This window comes from Muntiacus reevesi, chromosome 1, assembly GCF_963930625.1.
Source record: "Muntiacus reevesi chromosome 1, mMunRee1.1, whole genome shotgun sequence".
Classification (NCBI taxonomy): Eukaryota; Metazoa; Chordata; class Mammalia; order Artiodactyla; family Cervidae; genus Muntiacus; species Muntiacus reevesi.
Genome location: NC_089249.1, coordinates 109,731,223 through 109,749,373, shown reverse-complemented (window position 1 = coordinate 109,749,373; position 18,151 = coordinate 109,731,223).

The window sequence follows — 18,151 nt, the reverse complement described above, 5'->3', positions numbered from 1 at the left end:
TCCTAAATCTTCTTTCTGAAATGCTGTTGAGTACCCTCCTCGGTAGATCCAGAGCTGGGCCAGCTAGAAACCCCATTCATAGCAGAGTTTATTAAGAAGTAAGTTGAGAAGAAATCCTTCAGGCAAGGGATTTTTTGTTTCTTTCACTCTTCACAAATATAATTTGCAATTTTCAAGTTAATGAAAAGGAGAGGAAAGGAAACACCTGAAAAGTCTTTTAAAAGAAGTAGAAACTTGGACAGACTAAGAAACACTTACAAAACAGTCTGTCCTGCCTGTTGTTCCAGTCTTGCAAGACCTCAGCCACAGTGACCTCAGGGTCATAGAAAGAAGAAACTCGCAGTGTTGGGGTTTGGGGAGGGGTGGTTTTGGCACTTTGCTTGGAGCATGGGCTTACCTCCAGGCTCTAAGATCCTACAGCAGGGCCCAGGACATGCTGCCTGTCTGGGGAGCAATCAGCTGCCAGCCCTTCTGCTACATCTCTGGGGAGGAGCCCTGGGCAGCAGGTGGTGGGGCAGCCCAGCCAGCCTCCCAACTGCAGACAGGAAATGCCGTCCCACTGCAAAACAAGGGCAGCAGAGTTCACAAAAGCACGTGCTGTCTGGCTGGAACGGAACTGTAAGGTTGTCCTGTCCCACTCCCACCAGTCGGCATCTGAATATCTTTCACAACATTCCTACCAAGTGCTCCTTAAGCCAGCACTTGACTGGCCCCCGTGATAGGACACTTGTCTTTCAAGGAAGGCCATTTTATCTTTGGACAGTTCTGGCTGGAGAAGCGGTAAGGCGCATACTGAATCTAAGTGCCTCCCTAACTTTAGCTAACACATGGGAGGTGATCCTCTGTAGCCACAAGGAATATGTTCCTGCCTGTTCCAAGGGGCAGATGTTTGACTGTCTGAAACCTGCTTGATATGCTATCAAGCAGATCAGACCAGTAAAAACGAAAGAAATTTGAATAAGGAATAGACTTTAACTGGGCTTTCCCAGTGGCTCAGTGGTAAAAAACAGAATCTCCTGCCAAAGCAGGAGACATGGGTTCAATCCCTGGGTAGGGAAGATCTCCTGGAGGAGGAAAGGGCAGCCTATTCCAGCACTCTTTCCTGGGAAATCCCATGGACAGAGCAGACAGGTGGGCTACCATCTATGGGGTGACAAAAGAGTCAGACACGACTTGCAACTAAACAACAACAATAGACTCTAACTAATAATATTTTTTTGTTAATAATATTTTTAAAGAAAGAAAGAAAAACAATGGGGAGAAAACACTGAGAGATCAATAAGGTTGGAAAACTCTAGCCACACTGATAAGGAAAAACACAAAAATTGTCCATGTCGCAGATGAGAGGGTTGGTATCACTATAGATTCTATAGATATTTAAAAAAAAAGAGCACATGAACATTATGCCAATAAATTCAACAACTTATATGAAATAGACAATTATTTTGAAAGCCTCACACTATTAAATTTCACTCAGGAAAATATAGATAAATGTTGTATCTAATAAAGAAATTGAATTTATACTAAAAAATCTTTCCATTAAAAAAAAAAACTTCAGGAAGAGATGGCTTCTCTAGAAATTCTACAAAATATATAAGGAAGAAATAATATCAATTCTAAAACTTTTCTAGAAACTTGAAAAGGGAAATCTTCCCAACTCATTCTACTGGCCACCTTGACTTTTGATATAAAAACTAAACTGATATTAAAAGAAAATAAAGCCACAGATCAATAACCCTTATAGTCATAGATTTAAAAACTTGTAATAAATATTTAACAAGTCAAAACCACAACACTATATTGGGAAAAAAACTATGACTAGATGGAATTTACCTCAGGAATGTAGGATGGTTTATTATTTGAATACTAATTAGTATAATTCTTCATATGAACAGACTCCAAAAGAAAACTATGATCAACTCAATAACTTTTCAGTTATGAGATGAATAATGTCTGAGGATCTAAGGTATAACATGGTGACTATAATTGATAACACTGTATTGTATAACTGAAATTTGCTTACAACTTGCCTTGTGGCTCAGATGGTAAAGAATCTGCCTGTAATTCAGGCGACCTGGGTTTGATCTCTGGGTTGGGAAGATCCCCTGGAGAAGGGACTGGCTATCCATTCCAGTATTCTTGCCTGGAGAATTTCATGGAAAGAGAAGCCTGGTGGGCTACAGTCCATGCAGTCACAAAGAATTGGATATGACTGAGCAAGTCACACTTTCACTTTTTTCCCACTAAAAGGGTCTTACCAACCAACCAAAAAAAAAAAGAAAGATAAATTATAAAAAGATAAATGTGTGAGGTGATGGTTATGTTAATTAGCTTCACACAGGAATCCTTTCCCAATGTATACATATAGCAAATCATTACAATGTACACTTCAAATAGCTCATAATTTTGTCAATTTTACCTCAATAAAACAGAGGCAAAAAGAATAAAAAGAAACAACAGAGTAAATGGTTAAACAAACTATGGGATATCCATATAGCAGAATAATACTTAGTAATAAAAAAGAATGAACTAGTGATATACTTAGCTTGCATAAAACTCCAAGAAACTATGCTGTATGAAAAAAGCCAGTCTCAAAGATTATAGTGACATTCTTGAAATGAGAAAAACCATAGAAATGGAAAACAAATTGATGGTTTCCAGGGATCAGAGATGAGTTACGAGGCCGGAGGTGGATGTGGTTACAAAAGGGCAACAGAGAGATCCTTAGGGTGATGGAATGATTCTCTGTCTTGACTGTATGGAAGTCAATATCCCGACTGTGATATGTACTATGGATGCTACCATTGGGAGAAGCTGGGTAAAGGATACACTGGGTTTCTCTGTATTTCTCACAACTACATGTGAAAGTACAACTATCTCAAAATGAAAAGTTTAAACAGTTAAAAATCTGTTTATGTATAATGAAGAATTGCATATTTAAATCAACATCAATATTATTTATAATAACATCAAAAAGTGTTAAATACTTCGAGATAGATCTGACAGAAGCTCAATCTCAAAAGGCAGGCAAAGAAAACTACAAAACATTGCTTATAAAAAGGAAAGAAGATCTAAAGAGAGAGATAAATTGTGTTTATAGATTTGAGATGCATTGTTGTTAATTCATAAATATTCCTCAAATTTATCTACAGATTTAATGTAATCCTAATTCAAATCTCAGCAGGAACTTTTTAGAAAATAACAAACTGGTTAAAAAAATCCATGTGAAAATGTGATGGAACATTATATTAGTTTGCTAGGGTTGCCATAATAAATACCATAGACTAGGTGGCTTAAACTGAGGAAGGAAATGGCAACCCACTCCAGTGTTCTTGCCTGAAGAATCCCAGGGACAGGGGAGCCTGGTGGGCTGCCGTCTATGGGGTCGCACAGAGTCAGACATGACAGGAGTGACTTAGCAGCAGCAGCAGCGGGTGGCTTAAACAACAAAAATATATTTTTTCATAGTTCTGGAGGCAGGGTTGTTTCTTCTGGGGTCTCTGTCCTTGGCTTGTAGAAGATGGCTATCTTCTCCCTATGTGTTCACGCAGTCTTCCCTCTGTATGTACCTGTGTTCTCTTCTTGTAAGGACATCAGTCATAGTGGATTAGGGCAAACCCATATGACCTCATTTTACCTTAATAACCTCTTTATAGGCCCTATCTGTAAACACACTCATATTCTGAGATACTTGGGGTTAGGACTTCAACGGATGAATTTTGTGGGGTCATAATTCTCTAAACACTCAGCCTATGACTGACCTAAATAAAATAGATCAATGCTGAAGAAGAAAATCAAAACTGGAGAATTTAAACTACCTGACTTTAAAATATTACAAAGCTGTAGTAAGTATCCAAGACAGTGTGGTATTGGTGTAACGGTAGACAGACTTGATCAATGCAGCAGAACGAAAGCTCAGAAATGGACTCATATGTAGTGGTCAGATGATTTTCAACATAAGTATAACACAAAGGCAATTCAGTGGAGAAAAGAAAGTCTTTTATACAAATGCTTCCAGACCAAATTCATTATATCAATGCTGCTGCTGCTGCAGCTGCTAAGTCGCTTCAGTCGTGTCTGACTCTGTGTGACCCCAGAGACAGCAGCCCACCAGGCTCCCCCATCCCTGGGATTCTCCAGGCAAGAACACTGGAGTGGGTTGCCATTAATAGATACACATAAAAAACTGAACTTCAATATGTAACTTTTACAACTTGACTTAAAATGGATCATAAACCTAAGTGTAAAGCTGAAACTATAAAACTTCTAGAAAAAATTAGGGTAGGAAAATCTTTATGACATTTGATTGGGCAGAGACTTCTCGTAACACCAAAATTGTGATCCATGAGAGAAAAAACAAATATTCGAAACTTAAAATTTAGAACTTTTCAAAAGACAAAATTAGGAGCTCTTCAAAAGACACTGCTAAGAAAATGAAAAGCCACAGCCTGGAAGGAAATATTTGCCAATCACATATCTGATAAAGGACTTGTAACTACATTATACAAGGAATTCTCCAAATTTCAATTACAGGGAAAAAATAGATGGGGAAACAGTGAAAACAGTGGCTGACTTTATTTTTCTGGGTTCCAAAATCACTGCAGATGGTGACTGCTGCCATGAAATTGAAAGACGCTTACTCCTTGGAAGGAAAGTTATGACCAACCTAGACAGCATATTGAAAAGCAGAGACATTACTTTGTCAACAGAGGTCCGTCTAGTCAAGGCTATGGTTTTTCTAGTGGTCATGTATGGATGTGAGAGTTGGACTGTAAAGAAAGCTGAGCGCCGAAGAATTAATGCTTTTGAACTGTGGTGTTGGAGAAGACTCTGGAGAGTCCCCTGGACAGCAAGGAGATCCAACCAGTCCATCCTAAAGGAAATCAGTCCTGAATATTCATTGGAAGGACTGATGTTGAAGCTGAAACTCCAATACTTTGGTCACCTGATGAGAAGAGCTGACTCATTTGAAAAGACCCTGATGCTGGGAAAGATTGAGGGCAGGAGGAAAAGAGGATGACAGAGGATGAAATGGCTGGATGGCATCACCAACTCAATGGACATGGGTTTGGGTGGACTCTGGGAGTTGGTGATGGACACGGAGGCCTGGCATGCTGCGGTTCATGGGGTTGCAAAGAGTCAGACACGACTGAGTGACTGAACTGAACTGAACTGAATGCAATTTTTAAAACTCAGCCAAAGATTTCAACAGGAACTTCACCAAAAAAATTCACAGATGACAAAAATGTGAAAAGACATTCAACATTATTAGTCACTAGAAATGCAAAGTAAATGCAAAGTAAAACCACAATGAGATACCACTACATACCTACTAGCATGCTTACAGTTAAAAGGACTGATCACACTAGATATTGACAAGGATGTAGAAGAGCTAGAACTCTCATGTACTGCTGGTGAAATGTGAAATGGTGCAACCATTTTGGAAAATAGTTTGGAAGTTTCTCATAAAGTTAAATATATAACTACCATATTCTCCAGTCATTTTCTTCCTAGATAAGATAAATGAAAGTATATACCCATAAAAGACTTGTGCACAATCATTCACAGCAGTTTTATTTGCAATAGGCAAAACCTGGGAACCATGCAAATCCATCAGCAGGTGAATGCATAAACATATTGTGATACAGTCACACAGCTATTAATAAATATTACATTAGCCATAAAAAGGAATGAACTATGAATAAAAGCAACAACCGAGATGAATCTCAAAATCATTATGAAATGAAAGTAAAAGAAGCTAGACAAAAAGGAGCTAGAATTTGTATTAAATTCCTGAAAATACAACTAATCTATAGTAACAAGAGCAGATTGGTCATTTCCTGGGGACAGAGCAGCAGGAAGGGAAGGGCAGGAGGGAGAGATGACAAAGTGGCATGAGGAAAATTTGGGGCATGATGGGGATACATTCATTGTCTTGATTGTAGTGACAGTTTCACTGGCATATACAAATGTTGAATGTGTATATGCTCAGTCGCTCAGTTTTGTCTGACTCTTCACGACCCCATAGACTGTAGCCTGCCAGGCTGCTCTGTCCATGGATTCTCCAGGCAAGAATACTGGAGTGGTTTGCCATTTCCTCCTCCAGGGGATTTTCTCTACCCAGGGATCAGCCCTGTGTCTCCTGCATTAGCAGGCAAACTCTTTACAGTTGAATCACCTGGGAAGCCCCTAAAAATATGTTAAAATGTATAAAATTGTATGTTATAAATAAACATAGGCTATTATATGTCTATTATGTTCCAAAAAACATTTTTAAAAAATACACAGACTCCCAAAACCAAGAATCAGGATATTCAGGGCTGAGACACAGGAATCTAACATACGACATGGATTTGAAACCACTGAGATTGGATACAATAGGAGGTAAGCAAACAGAATCAAAGCAAAGAGTGGGCAATAGAGAATAATGAGATGTGATGCTATGGGCCTTGAGGTTCTTGCTAAAAAATTTTAAGACTTGCAACAAATATGATTTCTGAGAAGGGAACTGACATAATCAAAACAAAGCTGCCATATACTTGAAGCATGAGGAAAGTTTGGTAGTGGTGGTTCCTGCCTGTTCACAGAACAGGAATGACTGGTTGACTCTTGGTGAGTTTCGCTGGTCAATGCTTTCTTGACCACTTTAATAGCTAATTTATTTGCATTGTATGCTTCTATAACTCTGAATAGCAACTTTTCTAAACAACTTACTCTATGTTGGTTAATATATTCCTGGTCTCTACATTTCAAATACTCGGCCACTTACTCAGAGAAGATTTGAATTTTTATCCTGTTATGATTTTTAAAGAAACATTAGGAAACAACTGACCGAGGAAGGACTCAGCTGGGTTTCTAGTAAGGGGGGTGGAAAGAGGCACTTCTTCCCCACTCCAGGCAGTGATGTGAGGATTGGCGCTCACAGCAAAATGTTTCCTCCTGTCAGGTCCCTACTTGGAAATTCTTTCTTATGAGTCCTCCACATTCTTTAGACTTTAGCTTGAGTCATTTTCTGAGGAGATCAGGAAACAGTTGTCACTCGTCTCTTTCACACTCTCATTAAGGTTCTGGTCAACCTTTTTTTCTCAGCTAAATGACCCCACCTCCCTCCTCTTCACCACCTGCCATCTTTGCAGCTCTTCACAGATTCCATTCACTCTTCCATTCCCAGCTGCCCCCACCCTACCTAATTCCCACACTGGGGTTGGACATAGATAAATCTTTTCTTTCTGCCTCCCACGTGTTTCCTTAATCGCTTCTCTTCCCTCCCTTCCATTCTCTCTGGCACTTCCAAAGTTCAGGCCTTCAACAACTCTTATCTGCATTTCGTAGCTAATACCTGAGCTCTCTCCTGTCTTCCTGCATCCTCCACAACCACAGACAGACTCCCTCCTTGACCAATTCATTTTTCTAAGACCTAGCCATGATCATACTGCTCCCTCACTTGAACACTGCTCCCTCACTCACTTGCCTATGAAGGAAAGTACAAACTCTGTAGTCTCACAGCCACTCCACAGCCTCTATCGTCAGCCCAACTGATCTCCCACGAAGCTGCCTTTGGGCTTCCTGTGGTCCAGTGGAGCATGCTGGCTGCCTGACATGATGCCATGAAGCTGTATACATTTTACAGCTTCCTCATATCCTCTGCCCAAACTTCCTTTCCTTTTCTCAGCTTTTTGAAGTCTTACTTAGCCTCTTCTTCTTCCAAAACCTAGCTCTATGTACTTTCCTTTGAGATTCTCCCCAGTCAGAAGGAATTACTCCATGCTTCCCAGTCACATGGTTTATATTTCTATTTATAATCTATAAAACTCTTTAAGATTCAATTTGTAGTCCTTGATTATGGACCTGTCCTCCCCACTAGAAAGCAATCTCTTTGTGGACAAAGCTGGGCCCTATCCCTTGGAGTAAGTTCCAGGTCCCTAACTCAATGCAGGGCACACAGTATGTGATCTGTGAAGGCATATTGGTTGAATCAAGTTTGCAAAAATATGTGCCCACAGGCAAGCGGTGGGCCCACAGCAGTTTCATCTGGTCATGTTATTGCTGTCTCAGAAGATACATGAGCTCCAGTGACTCAGCAAAAATTCACCGACAGGAAATAAGAGCTTCAGAACCAGACTCTGTTAATACTGATTTAAAACACATAAGATGCATGAGCTCCAGTGACTCAGCAAAAATTCACCGACAGGAAATAAGAGCTTCAGAACCAGACTCTGTTAATACTGATTTAAAACACATGTGTCTGGAGCCCCAGCACAGGTTTTCCGTAGCACATGCCAAGGGTGTGCAGCCCGATCCTGTGCCCCAGGGGGGCTGACGAACCACAGGCTCCCTCCCTTCCTCACTGAGGGTGCTTAAGAGGCCTGCAGAGCTTTGAGCATGCACACAGAACAGTGTCTCCCTTATCCAAAAAAAGCCATCTGCCTGGATTTTCCAGATTATCAAAATTTGTCCCTATAGACACCCAAACTTTTCAAAGTAAATTCCACTTTGATAAACTGTTTCCAAAAGGAAGAACATAATCCCACTTACCCTCTTCTTAAGCTTTCTCGAATGTTATCTGATCATTTCTTGCTAGCTCTGGGTGGATATCAGATGTATCAGTTGCTATTTTTCCCACAGGATTGCCCACCCCATCACTCCATTATACCATCAAATAATAATACTTACAACAACAAAAACAGTTATCATTTATAAGCACTTCCTACTGCACAGCACACTGAGAGGCATTCTGCATACATTATTCTTACTTTGGGTTCACAAGAGCCCTAAGAGGTCAATGTTATTTTTAGGTGTGAAAAACTAAAAAGCAGGGAGACTAAGTCACTTGCCCATGGTTACACAGCAAATGAAATGATGGAGACAATTCTTAACTCAGGCAGTGGTTTTCAGAGCCTGTAACAGCCTTACCTTGCTGCCTCCCTCGGCACAAGTTGGCCTAAAATAAAGTGACCAACTTGTCTGGACTTTCCTGGTTTTAGCACTGAAAACCCTCAGTCCGGGAAAAACCACAAGAATTGGTCACCCTTACTTGAGAGCAGGAAACCCTCACCATAAAGTTGGCTCTTGCAGACCAGATGTTCTGCTGCCAGTAGTCTGTCCCTAGCCACTGAGGACCAGGAAGGAATCATTAACCAAGCAACTTAAACCAGTAGGGCCAGAAAGACACAGGGGCTCCAGAATAGTAATAATGTCACTCCCCTTAAAGCTAATTTGTTCAACATAGTGAGGGTAAGAAGTTTCTATGGATAAAAATCATATACTTCTTTCTTCATATTCAAAACAAGAGAATGACTACTTATACTTATTGTGGGCAATTTTCTAAGCTAGGCTGTTTGGCGGGGTGGGGGTATGTTAAAGAGCTTATCATTTAGACAAGAAAAGATTTTTGTAAGAATAAAACCCTCATTTCCAGGAAACGACATCTTAGGAGTTGTGCATTATTCCCAGGTCAGCTGACGGAAATGTGACTTCAGTCTTGACCTGTGTAAACAAGGTTGGTGGGGAGGGTGGGGTTCTGAGGCAGGCCTGTAGATGTGCCCCACTGTCTGCATGGCATCACAAAAACAAATGCTTCATTGGAACCACTTACTTCCACAGAAAACCTGTGAGGGAAAGCCTGAGTTAAATGACATTACATCTCTAGTTTATTCCAGTGAGGTTTTAGCACTCCTTTAAAACCAGTATCCTAGGCAACATCCATACCACTCTCGGGGCCTCCTCCTTAATCTGCCTGGCCCTCTGGCCTGAGAAAAGTGGATAGCTTTCGCGATCACCTTTTCCTTAAAGACGTTTTCCAAATCTTTTGCAGCTGGGAAAGCTGAAGTCAAGAGCAATCTGGCACCCAGAATGACTGGGTTGCTGTCTTTGGAGGGTGTTGTTTCCGCCGGAGGCTAAGTGCTCCCTTGAGAGTTCAAGGTTAACTTGCAGGCAAAACAAAGTGGAGTGGCTTTCTGCCCTGCTTCTCGCATCTGCACAACTCGGGACATTATCTTGGCAGGAAGACAATATCTTAGGGAAAGAGAAGAGGCGGAGGAAAGCTGGTCAGACTAATGGCAAGATTCTCTCTCAGAGACCCTTGGCTTGTCTTGGACGTGCTATGTAGCAGTGTCTAACAGGGAATAGTACAGGGTCATGTCCTTGGGGTGCCCTTGAGCCCCCCCCCCAGAGAGTCTCCCCAGCTCCAAGCAGGCAGTGGGTGTTTGTTAGAAGAGATAGGCTTACTCTTCAATGAGCTAAATGACTTTAGGAATTAGAAACCAAATAGTTTGAGGCTGCCAGAAAAGATGACAAATTTGCTTCTCCTTAACTAAACAAAAAACTTTACCATGGAAAATTATAAAGGCGTTTTTAAAGGACATTGGGGTTCACATTTCTGCTCACTTTGTTTTTATTTTTCTCCTTTAACTTAATTTATCTATTTAGGAAATTGCTTATTAAAACCAAAAGATCAAGATATTGTTCTCCTTTAAAGCCAAATATGTTTTCTTTCACAGGAATTTCACAGAATTTTCTAGAGGGAGTGGTCCCCTCTGCTTCGGTGACCTAGCGCTGCTTTGGCTCAATCTCTATAAATACTATTATTTAGTTTGTGCTTTTCCCAGTTTCCACCTACCTGACCCATTTGGGGGCTTTTTAAAACTTCCAGGGAATTTCTGCAAATTGCCACCAACACAGTATTGAGAGCCTTTGTACTGTGGCAGGATTCTAGGCAGCCTCCCCTGTGGCCCAGAGTAAAACCAGACACTGAAACACACTGCAGGAGCTTACCTTCCCCAAGAATGTTAAAGGGGTACCCCAACTTCTATTCTGTCCAATGACCTCGGTGTCCAAATATAAAAGTCTGCTCAGAGCAACTAATTTATGGGACTATAAGAAAATGTGCTAACCAAAGAAGACACACTCAGAAATAGTAATGCATTTTTAAAGCAATAAAATATGATTTCAAACCAATGAGATGAAAGCAAACTATAATTTCAGAGTAATTTTTGCAAATTGTTATGCTGCAAAGTATTGATGGCATCTTTAAATTTTTAAAAAATACTTAAGTTAGGGCCCCTTCCATATGGATGTACAGAGATAAGGCTATAAAAACAGTTCTTCTTTGACCTTTACATTCAGCTTAAGACAACTTAAATACAGTCATCCTCATGGTTCAGATTCTGTATTTTCAAATATGTGTACTTTCTAAAATTTATTCAAGATGACAAAATGAATGCACACTGTCCTCCCATGGTCATTAGCAGACGGGCAGAGCAGCAGAAATGCTGAGTCACCCAGGGCAAGAGCTTCTGGCTAAGGTCTGAGAAGGAGAGGACCACAGAACACTGGGCCTTTCTACCCTGGTTCAGCCCGCTTACCATAAACGAGAATTCTTTTCAGGCTACTTAGTGTCACGTTCCTCACGTTTTCGTGCATTTTGTTGGTGGTTAGATTTCCTTGTTTAAGATGACTCCCAAGTATATGCTGAAGTGCTGTCCAGTGTTCCTATTCACAACACAGGCTGTGATGGAGAAAATGTTAGATAAGCTTCCTTCAGGCCTGAGTTTTAGTGCTGACTGTGCCCTTAATGAACCAATAGTATGTACTCAATAATGGTCTTCAGATGACAAAACTTATGACCAGAGGCTCACAGAAATCTAGCACTATATTCCACCAGGAGTGATGGTTCAGTGTTCACTAATTCAAAGTTTACAACAACTTTATAGAACATAACTACCACAAATAATGAGAAATTCCTTTGTTGTTGTTGTTTACTAAGTCGTGTCTGACTTTTTTGCAACCCCATGGACCATATGTAGCTTGCTAGACTCTGTCCATGGGATTTCTTCCTTCTCCAGGTTATCTTCCTGACCCAGGGACTGAACCCACATTTCCTGCATTGGCAGGCAAATTCTTTACCTCTGTGCCACCAGGGAAGCTTCTCAAGCTTACAAGTGCTCTTTTAAGGGAATTTAACTTACATGGTACTCTTTCGTTGCTAATGTGTGTCCACCCTCACTTAGTAAGTATCAGTTTTGTGGAAAACATCATGATAGGACCTTAGAGGGTCCAGAGATGACCAAGCTAACATCTTTGACCTCCAGAAGCTATCTGATCCAGCAGAAGAGAGAAGAATTTGTACTGATGGAGCTAAGAGCCTGAGTTAGAAATACAAATATCTGTTCAGGTGTTTCCCATCACAGAATCACAATCTACAAAACCAAAAACTCCGGCCCATTGACTCCTCCTCCGGCACTTTTCTCACCTGGCTTCCAGGATACCACACTCCATCCTGGCCTCTCCTCATCAGTCTCATTTGCCCCATGTTTCCTTTACTGCTAAATGTCTAGGGCCCTAGAACTCAATTCTTGGATCACATTCTTTTCTGTTTACTTTCACTTCTTTGGTCACAGAATCTGTCTTTCTGATTTTAAATATTAACTATTTGGAAGGAAAGTTATGACCAACCTAGACAGCATATTGAAAAGCAGAGACATTATTTTGTCAACAAAGGTCTGTCTAGTCAAGGCTATGGTTTTTCCAGTGGTCATGTATGGATGTGAGAGTTGGACTATAAAGAAAGCTGAATGCAGAAGAATTGCTATTTTTGAACTGTGGTGCTGGAGAAGACTCTTGAGAGTCCCTCGGACTGCAAGGAGATCCAACCAGTCCATCCTAAAGGAGATCAGTCCTTGGTGTTCATTGGAAGGACTGATGCTGAAACTGAAACTCCAATATTTTGGCCACCTGATGCGAAGAGCTGACTCATTTGAAAAGACCTTGATGCTGGGAAAGATTGAGGGCAGGAGGAGAAGGGGACGACAGAGGATGAGACGACTGGATGGCATCACTGACTCAATGGACATGGGTTTGGGTGGACTCTGGGAGTTGGTGATGGACAGGGAGGCCTGGCGTGCTGTGGTTCATGGGGTTGCAAGGCGTCAGACACGACTGAGCGACTGAACTGAACTGAACTGATACATTTGTGATGGCTTCCTTGGTGGTTCAGTGGTAAAGTAGCAACCCACTCCAGTATTCTTACTGGGGAAGTCTCATTTACAGAGGAGCCGGGTAGGCTACAGTCCATGGGACCATAAAAGTCAGACACTAACCAACAACAGTGTGTTCTTACTACTCTCCCATCAAGAGATGGAGACTGTTTCCTACTCTGACTTTGGGCAGAACTTTGTAACTGCCTTGATGCAATAAATGTGGCAGAAGTGACACAGACTTTCATGGGGAATTCATAAAAGTTGATACAGTTTCTACCTGGCTCTTTTTCTGGGGCCTCTCACCCTTAAATCTTTGCCACTGTTGACTAAAAAAAAATACACAACTTCAGAGCTGCAAGTTAAGTTTTACTTGGGGCAAAATGAGGATTGCAGACCAGGAGGCAGCACCCGTACAGCATTGATAAACTGCTCCAAAGAGGCAGTGGGGGAAGGGCAATATATAAGATTCTGGTGAAGGGGGAGTTCAATACAATTAAGCACTCATTTTACAAAAGGTTTTTTGAAAAAAAAAACCTTGCAAAAAAAAAAGGTTTTTTACAAAAGGTCATGAGGATCTGATGTCATCACGAAGGTATTTAGTGCTTTTCTATATATGATGAGATACAAGCATTGGAATTTCATCTTTAAGCTGGCTTAAAACTCAACATACAAAAAACTAAGATCATGGCATCCAGTCCCATCACTTCATGCAAATAGATGGGGAAACAATGGAAACAGTGACAGACTTTATTTTCTTGGGCTCCAAAATCTCTGCAGATGGTGACTACAGCTGTGAAATTAAAAAACACTTGCTCCTTAGGAGAAAAGCTATAACAAACCTAGATAGCATATTAAAAAGCAGAGGCATTACTTTGCCAACAAAGGTCCGTCTAGTCAAGGCTATGGTTTTTTCAGTAGTCATGTATGCATGTGAGAGTTGGACCATAAAAAAAGCTGAGCACCAAAGAATTGATGCTTTTTAACTGTGGTGTTGGAGAAGACTCTTGAAGGAAGAGTCCCTTGGACTGCAAGGAGATCAAGCCAGTCTATCCTAAAGGAAATCAGTCCTGAATATTCACTGGAAGGACTGATGTTGAAGCTGAAGCTCCAACACTTTGCCACTTAATGCAAAGAGGCAACTCATTAGAAAAGACTCTGATGCTGGGAGAGTTTGAAGGCAGGAGGAGAAAGGGACGACAGAGGATGAGATGGTTGGATGGCATCACCAACTCGACGGACATGAGTTTGAGCAAGCTCTGGGAGCTGGTGATGGACAGGGAAGCCTGGCATGTTGCAGTCCATGAAGTGGCAGAAGAGTCAGCACACTGAGCAACTGAACTGAGCTGAAGGATTGTAATCATGAAATCAGTTCCTGACAACATCCAGCCATCTAAAGACCTGTCCCATCAGATTCCCTGGAGCACATAGTGCCTCACTCCGCCCTGAACTCCCTCAGGGGGAGCTGAAGGTCAACAGCTGCATCAGCACAGGGTTCAACCTCTGCAGAGGCAGATGGCAAATGCCCTTGTTGTTTGGTCACTGGCAATGCTCTTGGCAAGTGCCAATTTAAAGTTGATACAACCCACGTACTATGTTGTGAGGAAGCCATGCAGCCAAATGGAAAGGCCACACAAAACCAACCTTGGCCCACAATCAGCATGTCTCTACACATGTGAGCAAGCAACCTTTCAGATGACTGCAGCCCCTAAACTTGAGCTGCCTTGGCTGACTCAAGGGAGAAAAAGACCAGCTGTTTCCTCAGAGTGCAGCTAAGGCTGCGGATTTGGGAGCCAATAAATGTTGCTATTGTTTATGCCAGTAAGACAGGCTGGTTATACAGTAGTAGAAACCAAAAAAAAAAAAAAAAAAAAAAAGCACTGTTCTTAGAGCTGCCCAGTCCCAAAACATTGAAGTCACCTGTGCCCCCTCTCTTTCTCTCATAGCCCACTTCCAATCAGTCAGAAAATTCTAACAAAACATGTCTAGAATCTGACTTCTCACCACCTCCACTGCTGCCAAATTTTCATCATTATTCCTCATATGAGTTATTTCAATAGCTTCCCAACTAGTCACCTTGCTTCTACCTTGCTCCTCTTCAATCTAATCATCAACGCAGCAGCCAAAGTGATCCTATTAAAATGTAAGTCAGATCATATTAACCCTCAACCTCCAGGATTCTTGCCTGGAGAATTCCATGGACAGAGGAGCCTGGCGGACTACAGTCGCAGAGTCGGATGCGACTGAGCGACGAACACTTTCACTCTCTTTAAGCTCAGATGGCTTCCCACATTGACACAGCTTGCTCCCATCTCTATAAACTTTCCATCCTCATTTCCTACGGTCCTCAGTCCCCTGGGTCCCACTGGCTCCTTGATGCTCCTCATACACACACGTGTGTTTCCACATGGGCCTTTACACATACGTCACCCCTCACCTCCTCCAAGTCTTTACTCAAATGTCACTTTTTGTGTGAGGACTTCCCCTGCCACTCTATCCCTCTCTGCTTTATTTTTCTCTGTTGTACTCCTCACTGCTTACATCATTTTAATTATTTATCTGGTGTCTCACTTGCCACCACATACCACCATCACTCTCACACACAGAGACCCACAGAACACATAGACTCTTAGCTCCATGATGACAGGTATTTCTCTTTTACTCACTATATTGCCTCCCTAGTGTCTTACATCATACCTCGCTGGCACATTGAAGGTCATTAATAAGTATCTGTTGAATAAATGAATGTAATTAAATGCTTTGGTTGAATTATCTAAGCGACTTCAGGAGAATTTATACCCAGTTCTTTTACTCTCGCTATTATACCAAGTAATATACTCTCAGCTACAATAATGGAATAAATCAGTAAAGAAAAGGTACTCTCTTATGAAATAAGACATTCAGCAATGTTTCTAAGGTTCGTTATTTAAGCAGCACAATTATGGTATCAAGGACCTAGGTTTTTTTCTATTTTTTTCTCTTTATATTATAGACTGTAGCCCACCAGGATCTTCTGCCCATGGAACTCTCCAGGCAAGAATACTGGAGTGGGTAGCCTTTCCCTTCTCCAGGGGATCTTCCCAACCCAGGGATCGAACTCAGGTCTCCTGCATTGTGGGCAGATTCTTTACCATCTGAGCCACAAGGAAAGCCCCTTATATTATTTACATAAATATTAATGTAATATTTATGCTGCTGCTAAGTCACTTCAGTCGTGTCCGACTCTGTGTGACCCCATAGACAGCAGCCCACCAGGCTCCCCCGTCCTTGGGATTCTCCAGGCAAGAACACTGGAGTGTGTTGCCATTTCCTTCTCCAATGCATGAAAGTGAAAAGTGAAAGTGAAGTCACTCAGTCGCGTCCTACTCTTAGCGACCCCATGGATCGCAGCCTACCAGGCTCCTCCGTCCATGGGATTTTCCAGGCAAGAATACTGGAGTGGGGTACCATTGTCTTCTCCGAATATTTATATTATTTTAATATGTTATGAACTGAATGTTTGTGTTCCCCTAAAATTCGGTAATTGAAACCCTAACCCCCAGTGTGGGGCCCTCTTGATGGGATTAATGCACTTATGAAAAGAGAGGAAGGCATGGGATCTTTCTCTCTTTGTGCACATACCAAGGAAAGACCATTTGAGGGCCCTCAAACTAGGAAGAGGGCCCTCACCATGAATCTGACCATGTTGGCTCCATGATCTTGAACTTCAATCCTCTAGAACTGTGAGAAAAATAAAAAACATTTACTATTTAAGTCACTCAGCCTATGGTATTTGTTATGGCAGCAGAAGTAGACTAAGACTGTGCAGTTGATTGTGTTCCACAAAGGTGGCCACATCTATATATTTCTTCCATGGCACATGCTCTTCATACAATGTGACTGATGTCCCTTCTGATGAGATGTGGAGTCTATGTCCTTTCCTCTCAGGTCTAGTCAGGGGGCTGTGACCATCCCAATCCACAGTGTAAGGCAGAAGTGATGCTATATGAGGCTAGGTCACAGAGAGGATTAGCTTCCCCTTGGCACTCTCTCTTTCAGGATGCTTGTGAGGAAGTCTTGGCAATATGGAGAGGCTGACATGGGAAGGAACTGAGCCCTCCATGCAGCAGGAAGTACTGACTCCAGGCATATGAGTGAGACATCTTGGAAGTGGGTCCTCCAGCTCCATGCAAGACTTTAGATAATTACAGTTCTAGTAAACATTAATTGCAACATCATGAGAAACACCCAAGCTAAAACCTTTCCCAAATTCCAGGCTCACAGAAACCATCAGAAGATAATAAATGATTGTTGTTTTAAGCCACTAAACTTTGGGGTAATTTTTTAAGGAGCATTATATAACTAATAACATTCAACATGCTGGCTTTCCTTCATAGTTAAGGCATGAAGGCTACAACTCCGGACATCATCGCATCATGTCAGAAAATGTGACAATATTCTAGGAGCAGAATTCAATTAATTTTACAATAAACATCAAACAACCAGAATCATCAGAAGTCAAATTCAGACACAGGATTTCCTCACTAAGAGTTACGGGACTCTCTAGTTCTTTACACTCTCAAGCAGGAGCAGAGAGCTATCCTAAAATATTTTAGACAATCCACTTATCTTTACAATTAGCAATCTCGCTTTTGAAACCCCATTTTCAACTGTTGAAACATGGTCAGATTCATGGTGAGGGCGTTCTTCCTAGTTTGAGGGCCCTCAAATGGTCTTTCCTTGGTATGTGCACAAAGAGAGAAAGATCCCATGCCTTCCTCTCTTTTCATAAGTGCATTAATCCCATCAAGAGGGCCCCACACTGGGGGTTAGGGTTTCAATTAATGAATTTTAGAGGGACACAAATATTCGGTTCATAACATATTAAAATGATATAAATGTTGCATTACGATGTCAATTAGAAAACCACTGCTTTCAACAATGGAAATCTATTTCTATGCCATCTGGTAAAGCCTCTGCTGTTGATTAGAGATAAAGATCATGAAAGCTCTTATAGAAGCTGATTATGGAATATAGTTCTCCTAATTAGAATGCTGACTTGCCACCCTAGTGTGTGAATTCCCAAATAGGACAACTGGTTACACCTACAGTATAATGTAACCTGCAAACATGAGAATACACTGCCTGTGATGAAATATTTAAAAGTATATTACAGATATTACAACACCCACTGTGGC